This window comes from Doryrhamphus excisus, linkage group LG5 (genome assembly GCF_037039965.1).
Source record: "Doryrhamphus excisus strain RoL-2023G ecotype Guam linkage group LG5, RoL_Dexc_Guam_v1.1, whole genome shotgun sequence".
Taxonomy (NCBI): domain Eukaryota; kingdom Metazoa; phylum Chordata; class Actinopteri; order Syngnathiformes; family Syngnathidae; genus Doryrhamphus; species Doryrhamphus excisus.
In genome coordinates this window covers 21,891,680-21,900,285 of record NC_136361.1, presented here as the reverse complement: position 1 = coordinate 21,900,285, position 8,606 = coordinate 21,891,680, and positions in this window count along the sequence as shown.

The window sequence follows — 8,606 nt, the reverse complement described above, 5'->3', positions numbered from 1 at the left end:
TCTCTCGCCTGAAGACAGCTGGGATAGGCTCCAGCACCCCCTCGCGACCAAATGGTAGAGGGTGGAATTGAACCCTGGTCTGCTAGCTGTGAGGTCTGCGCACTAACCACTCGACCACCTGCTTGTGATAATGTGTTATTTTCATAGACCCAGCAATAAGGGCGTCAATGTAATTTGTAGTTTGGCAGACGGTTCATACCACAGCATCCATGATATAAACATCAAAAAATATATATAACCTCTGGAGTATTTAGCATACTTTCAGACATCAGCCAATCAGAGGATGCTGAACACCTGCTGGATGGCCCAAAAACGCAAGTCCGAAGTCTAACTGGCTGTGTTTCTGTGACATGGGCCAGCACTCCTCATTCTGATGGCTCTATATTGACATAGCAACACATAGAAGCTGAAATGTAATTGGACCAAAAATAAAAAATGGAGCATGAACTCACACTACTGGAAGCTTGCTTCAAAATGAGACTGTTGGGAATTAATTAATACAATTTCACGGACAAACACCATAACAAATACAGATCAGTGATTCTTTAGGCCACCAGAGAAGGCTCTGCTGGCCACACCGCCGCCTTAGAAGGTATCAGCCCGTTTCTTGAAGTCCCCATTGGCGCTGGTCAATAAGATGATCCCATGATGAGATTCAGCAGACACGGACCAACACAGAAGACATTTCATGTAATGATTCCAGTGAACTCACATTTACCTCTCGCCAGCACCGTGACCTCACTCTTCCACGGATGATCTTTGTTGCCATGGAGACTGGCAAAACAAGTGTGACACTATTTTTGAGCGTTGTCAGTATGTGATAAAGTAAATGTAGCCCCGGGATCGACACCGAGCCATATTGGCTACAAATCAATACGTTCTGTGTCTTGCATTGGTTTGGGTAAGCTGTAACATATCAGTCCTCACGTACACACACACAAACACACACAAACACACACTGGTTGGGTTTGTGTGTCTGTGTGCATGTGTGTACAGTGGCTTGTCATGTGAGGAAGAGAAAGATGTTGCATTGAACAAAAGCCAGCCGCAGTGTTTGGACTGCTTTATTAAAACAATCTTTGTTTTTGATACATGGAAGGAGAAAACGAGCCAAGCTGACAGAGCATAGGCTGGATGTCAATCTAAAATTGGACTTTTGTTGTTTGGGTCTTGCTTTTCTTGAAATTTACTTTCTCATTACTGTGTAAGGCCTTGAGCAGAGGGGGGAGAAAACCGAACCAGAGATGCAGTGACTGAGCCCAGGGGCCCCCGAGAACCACGGGGGTTCCTGCTTTGATGGAGGCCTGAGCATCATTAGAACAGATAGCATGATGGGGTCAAAAAACTTGCCTTGCACAGTAACCCAAGAAAGATACACTGCTAAAAAAAAAAAAAAAATTTACAGCCAGCTTTTACTGTGACTTGTATTCATTTAAGACAGTTTCTCACTCGCTTTAGTGCAGAGGTCTCAAACATGCGGCCCGTGGGCCAAATGTGGCCCGCAGGACACTAGTTTGAGGCCCCCGCCTTGATATGAAAGTTTAATGTTTGTGCGGCCCGCGCAAGATATGGATGCTGTACGGTATCATGTATCCAGAAAAAAATATTACGTTTGATTAATGTTCATGTTAAAGGTTAAATAACTGTTAATAGTTATCCTCCCTATCCGTGTGGAAGTGGTAAGTTTTTGGCTATTTAAGTTTAAAGGAAATAACTTGAAGGCTACCGTTTAGGTCGCTAGCTCTCTAGTTTGCGAGTTAGCATGTGTCTCAAGACCCTGCAGTTGCGCAATATGTTGTGAATAAAAAAAAAGTATAAATGTGACTATAGTCGTGTTTTGTCATGTCTACAGGGCTCTAATAATGCTTTGTTCATTTTAATATGAAAATAATAATTTGTCTACCCACCAACTATATGTGGTGTCTTAAGTTTTTAGTATTTGCAATTTTATTATTATTATTATTATATTTATTTATTTATTACTGATGGATTGATTTTCTTTATTCTTGATTTGTTTATTTATTTTTCATCTTATTTTGTGTAGAAAAATAAAAAGTAAGATATTTGAGAACAGTGGAATGTTATATCAGAGCTTTTCTTGTAGAAAATTGGAACCAAAGCGAAGTTTTTTAAATTTTTTTGTTTTTAATAAATGCGTTTTTTTTTTTTTTTGGAAAACCTGATGCAGCCCAGTCTCACCCAGACCCGAGCTCCAGTGGCCCCCAGGTAAATTGAGTTTGAGACCCCTCCTTTAGTGGAAATACCTCTAAATATCGACTTAGCGTATGGATTGGAAAAAGATAAGAACTGTGGAATATATGACATGAATTAAAAAAGTGTAGGAAATAATCATGTAGCCTATTGCTCTTCTCTCCAAAAGTTCACTCCTTGATGTAAGCGTCTCTGTTATGGGCATCATAAAAAAATAATAGTGTTGCGCTTCAATTTTTTAATAAAGTGTCTCGGAGCCTTTAAGGCGACTGGCGTATGATAATAAGTCTAAGAGGAGCAGGCTGTCCAAACAGCAAAGAGAAGGAACAATTGTGCTTTAAACCATCCCTTGTCCTCAAAGGTCAACCATATTTTTGGAATATCGCCGTGGTGGCCGACACTAAATCTGTCCAAAGAATAGGCAGCCGCACCAATGAGAAAGTGTGGAAGATAAAATTTGGCAGCCTTCCTAATTACCACACTATATATAGGTGAGGCTGTTCTCAAGGTGTGTTTTATGTTTTATGGGGTGACTTTAAGTCCCTCTTATGTTAGAGCATGTTATAGAAGGAACATTTGTGAGGCTGATATTTAACATTCATAAAATCCAACGCTGGATATTTCTTTATGAACTGCGTCAAGCCCCTTGTGTTGAGCGTAGTTTCATCACTCAATATTCCAAGATTCTATCAATAGCCGAGCGCTGTGTTATGTTTATTGTTTATTTTTATGTATTTTCAGTTGTTGTTCTTCTTTTGATATATAAATTAATTACTCTGAAACAAATTCTACACTATTTTCTTTTACAAACATGGATTTTTACAAACAGAATTGAATCTGATTCACAGTGTATTCTTTAGCCTGGTCGTCAGGCTAACGCTAAAGGATAGCAAGGTGGTCGTGTTTACGTAATCCACCCTTTTGTAATTCCAGTCAAAATTCACGATGATATATTAATTTATGTTAGCCTCGTGTTTTGAGTCGGGAATGAGTGTCAAAGTTCGTGCTTCCACGGTCAAACAAAGTTTTGTGTCTAAAGTACACAACTACGGTGTGTTCAGGGACCTTTCCGACAGTGGTAAGCTGTATGTATGCTGTTAATTGTTCCTGTATTGTTGTGCGAGTTCATCAAAGTTCATTCACACAATATACATATGAATAGTTCATGTTTATAGTTCACCATTTCAAATACAAGTTCTGTTCATTTCAATTTTCTGGGAAAACTATCATTCATTCATTCTTTTTCTACCGCTTATCCTCACGAGGGTCATGGGGGGTGCTGGAGCCTATCCCAGCTATCTTTGGGCGAGAGGCTGGGTACACCCTGGACTAGTCGCCAGCCAATCACAGGGCACATATAGACAAACAACCATTCACACTCACATTCATACCTATGGACAATTTGGAGTCGCTAATTAACCTAGCATGTTTTTGGAATGTGGGAGGAAACCGGAGTAATGGTAATGGTAATGGTAATGGTAATGGTAATGGTAATGGTAATGGTAATGGTAATGGTAATGGTAATGATAATGGTAATGGTAATGGTTTTATTTCATTTGAACATGCATCAGATTACAATTGAATGCATCCCATAATCAGTTCACAGTCCCACATGTCCAAAAGGAGTAGGAAGAAGCAAATCTTATTAAATCCTACCCCTCCATCTGGTACTTTTACAATCAGTAACTGTTACATTTGCTCACTTCCTGCTTTCCATAATACAGTTTAAGATTGTTGTTGTTGTTTTTTTAAATAATGTACCTTTTACCGAAGTACGAGGTGAGTACGCGGAGAAAACCCACGGTGGAATTGAACTCGGGTCTCCTAGCTGTGAGGCCTGCGCGCTAACCACTGGTTGCACTATGCAGCCGGAAAACAATCAAAATAAAAATACATATTTCTGACCAAAAATGTGCAAATCTGCGTGGCTAATCATAAATGTGCAGGCATCCACTGTAAACATGGCCGAGAATCCTTAAGAAAAGCTCCCTAAAATAACCATTGTATCAAATATGCAGGATTTAGAATTAAGGACATAAAAAAAAGTTCAGATTGACATTTGAGTTTAGACTGGCCTCTCATCGGCTTCTAAATACGAGCATCACCACACCTGGATGAGCCGTGTGTATGCACACACAGTCACACACTCCAAAACAACTGTCACAACACAATCCGCAAACATTGGGGTACATGGCACACAGAGGATACTGTAAGGCCGCAGGGAAAAAACAACATTATGGAATGACTGATGTTGTTTCCAAGGCTGAATTGTTCTTCATAATAAATCCTAAACTAATAGATTTCCATGTTGTTAAATAGATTAAGCTTGAGTTGTAATAGAAGACCAATAGAGTGCCCTCAACACTATATCTTTCATTCCTTTTGTGTGTGTGTTGGTGTCAGCGTTTTGGAATGAAGGCGTCTCTCTTTTTTTTCCCGTGTGTGTGTGTGTGTGTGTGTGTGTGTGTTTCCGGGTGGTGATGAGCCCCTGTCTCTGACACGATGCTGCTCTGTTAAGGTCAAGCCCTACAGAATGTCAGGGATGATGACACGCACTGAAAGGTTTCATCTAATCCCTCCATTTCCTTTCTCCCCACCGCGTCCCTCGAATCGGACAACCCCACCCCTCCACCCCCCTCCTCCCTCCATCTCCGGCCCGCTTGCTCACAAGACAGACATATACCAGCCTTCACCTACAGTCTGTGTCAAGACTCGTTGCGGGTGTGTTTGTCGAAGTGTGTATAAATAGTGTCAAGGCAGGCCATCCCACTCGTGAGGCCAAATCAGAAATGCTCGCGGCCCCTGTCTCTTTGTCTGCATGGTTAAGCTAGTCTTTCTAACGCTGTTGTCCGATTCACATCCTTTTTACGAGATGTGAAGGATTAAGGTGAATGTAATTTTAGAATGCAACCCCGGGGCCGTTTGCAGCCAGCGATGATTGGCCCGCAGCACATAAAAAAAAAACAGCAAAAATTGGGAAAAATAGAGCAAAAAGACACAAGTTTTAAAAGCTGAAATGTTGATAATAACACAAAGATTTGGTTTTAAGTGTATGGCATTTTTTGGGACACTTTATTCATTCATTTATTCATTTTCTAAGGCGGGGTACTGGTGGCCAGCCAATCACAGGGCACATATAGACAAACAACCATTCACACTCACATTCATACCTATGGACAATTTAATGGACAATTAACCTAGCATGTTTTTTGGAATGTGGGAGGAAACCGGAGTACCCGGAGAGAAACTCCACACGGAGATGGCCGAGGGTGGAATTGAACCCCGGTATCCTAGCTGTGAGGTCTGCGCGCTAACCACTCGACCGCCATGCAGCCCGGTCCACTTTATAAAATAAAAAATATGTAAATATACACAATTGCTTGAATATTAGCCAATATAATATTTGGGTACATTGCACAGATGTGGGGACTTGAGCAAGGCAGTAAATTCCCTAAAGCCCATTATGTTGATGTTGAAGATATTGTGGCTCGATCGTATAAACGTCACTTTTAAGGTGCTGCCCCTCGGCAAAGATGAAGTCGTGAACGGACGTATACAAGTATACAATACAACTTTTGAGGCGTTATGTTTAATTACTGTATTTTCTGGCGTACCGGACTATAATGTGCATGCTAAAACATGTGGTCTACAAAAAAAAGGCAACAGAGTTTAGCTGAACTTTATTCGACTATTTAACAACACACTCGCCGTATTTGTAATTCATCAAAGTCCTCATCTTCTGGATCTGAATTGAACAGCTGGGCAATTTCGTCGGGTTCCCTCTCATCATTGTCGGAGTCGGTGTCATTGTCAGGTTGTTCACCACTCTCACGCCATTTGCAACTTGACTTTGAACGCCCCGTTTACATCGATGTCCAGCGATTGGAGTTGTTTTGTTAATCCTCCTGGAATGACGGCAAGCTAATGGCGGGGCAGACATTAAGCGTATGGACTATATGTATTATGTGATGTTGGTTTATCGTTGTCGGGTACGTATTACCCCCTCCTGTGTCAGTGGAAAATGGTCCATAGATCCATCAGTCAATCAAGTGGAGCGCTTAGCAAAGTAACAACATTTTTACAGATTTACAGACGTTGACAGTGAAAGTCGCTGCTACAAATACAGCATAGACATGTAAATATGGAGTCAGTTAATTTGTTCAGAGTGCGGTCTAATGCCCATCATATGACACCAGCGAGAGAATGGTTTTAACAACAAAAATGGTCCTCATGGCTTCCAACGTTACTGACATGACAAGGAGATCCCACCTGAGATGTTCTCCACACGGCACGGAAGATCTGGGGTGGATTTTTCCTTCAGTTGAACAATGAAACTTCAGGTTGTGCAGGGGCGTCCAAAGGCGTTAACAGGTTTTCTATGCTCTAACTAGGGAAGTGTTTGATTTATGAATAAGGAATCCTATTTCACTGAAATGTATTTATCACAGTCGGCTCTGGAACCAATTAACTGTGATAAATGAGGGATTATTGTAGATTCTGTGTTAATACAGCAAAATTTGTACAGACAGAAAATCTGTTTTGGGATGATCCAATATGATGACCACCAATTTCTTTGAAAATATTTTTTTTTTTGGTGTAGGTTGTTCCCTTTTCAGATTTTCCCTGCAAAAAGAAAAATCCTATCTCCCGTTGATGCTCACCGAACTGGGGTCTAGTGAGTCATACTGAGGTCATGACACTGATTCAATGGCGCTCTCAATGGCATTGGACTTATGGGATTCCACTGTAATAACTAATTGTGCATATAATCCGAATTATTATCTAAAATCATGGTTGTAGTGAATTTGACTGCTTTTTGCACACACTAATTAGAAACATTGCAAATGATCAAACATGGTATCTAAAATCTGACTGAGGATGGATGACGCCTGGTTTTGTTTAGCTAAGCACAGAAGCCGAATGCTGTTTTGTACCAAAAGTAAGGAAACAATGCTAGACTCAAGATGTCTGCCTTCTTCCGCACCTTCCCAAGCTGTCATTTATCCTCTCACCTCTGTGGATTGCGTCTGCAACAGCGGAGGGATGGTGGAGATGGAGCGAGCAGAGGGAAGGGGAGGAAATGAAGGATTATATAAAGAAGAAGCAGCACTTGACGGTAACTGGTTGAGATTAGTGCCTTAGGGGTACAGCAGTGGCTGTGATTTTGATACTGCGCCCCCAGCTAAACGCTGAAGGCCGCCTTGCCTGGAGGAGTCTGCCTTCACCCACAGGCAGTCAAAGATTGTTTTCTTACCATCTCCTCCTCCTCCTCCTCCTCCTCCTCCACCCCACAGACACCTGTCATCTCCAATGTCAAAACTCCACTCTGAAAGGAAAAGACATCGGAAGGAATAAACAAAAGAAACATGCTTTTTTAAAATGGCACACTCTGCATACAGATGTGGGAGGGAGAAGCTTGCAGGATCTCACAGCAGTTCACCACAAATTGTGCCCTGATGGCTAGCAGGGGTTAGCCTGCTCAGCTAGCATTGATAAGTTTGTTAAATTACGCAAAAGCTATGCTATCGTTCATGAATGGACCAACACACAAATGGACAAACCTTTATTAAAACTCAATCTGTGGTCCGTGCCGGGACACGATAATCATAATAACACGATAAATAAAAATGAAGTCAATAATTGCATGTCTATGTGTGCTTCTTTTTCTCCTCTTTCGACCAAACGAGAGGTTTTACTCTGCATCTCAATACCTAGCATTGGTTCTATATATCGGAATGAATGGAGTGAAGGAATCTTGGCGGTCGAGTGATTAGCACGCACTACCTTCAACATCAACATAATGGGCACCCTAAATTTAGGGAATTTACTGCCTTGCTCAAGTCCCCACATCTGTGCAATATACACAAATATTATATTGGTTAATATTCAAGCATTTGTGTATATTTACATATTTTTTATTTTATAATTTGGCCCAGGCTGCATGGCTGATGAGTGGTTAGTGCGCAGACCTCACAGCTAGGAGACCGGGGTTCGATCCCACCCTCGGCCATCTCTGCGTGGAGTTTGCATGTTCTCCCCGTGCATGCGTGGGTTTTCTCCGGGTACTCCGGTTTCCTCCCACATTCCAAAAACATGCTAGGTTAATCGACGACTCCAAATTGTCCATAGGTATGAATGTGAGTGTGAATGGTTGTTTGTCTATATGTGCCCTGTGATTGGCTGGCCACCAGTCCAAAGCCTGAAGACAGCTGGGATAGGTTCCAGCACCCCCGCGACCCTTGTGAGGATAAGCGGTAGAAAATGAATAAATGAATAATTTATTATATTGTTTGTTTATTGTATTTGTTATATACTCTTCAGAGATTGATGTTGCTTTTGATATGCTGTACTCACATTGTTATGTCATATATTATCAATGCATTAATGAAACAAAA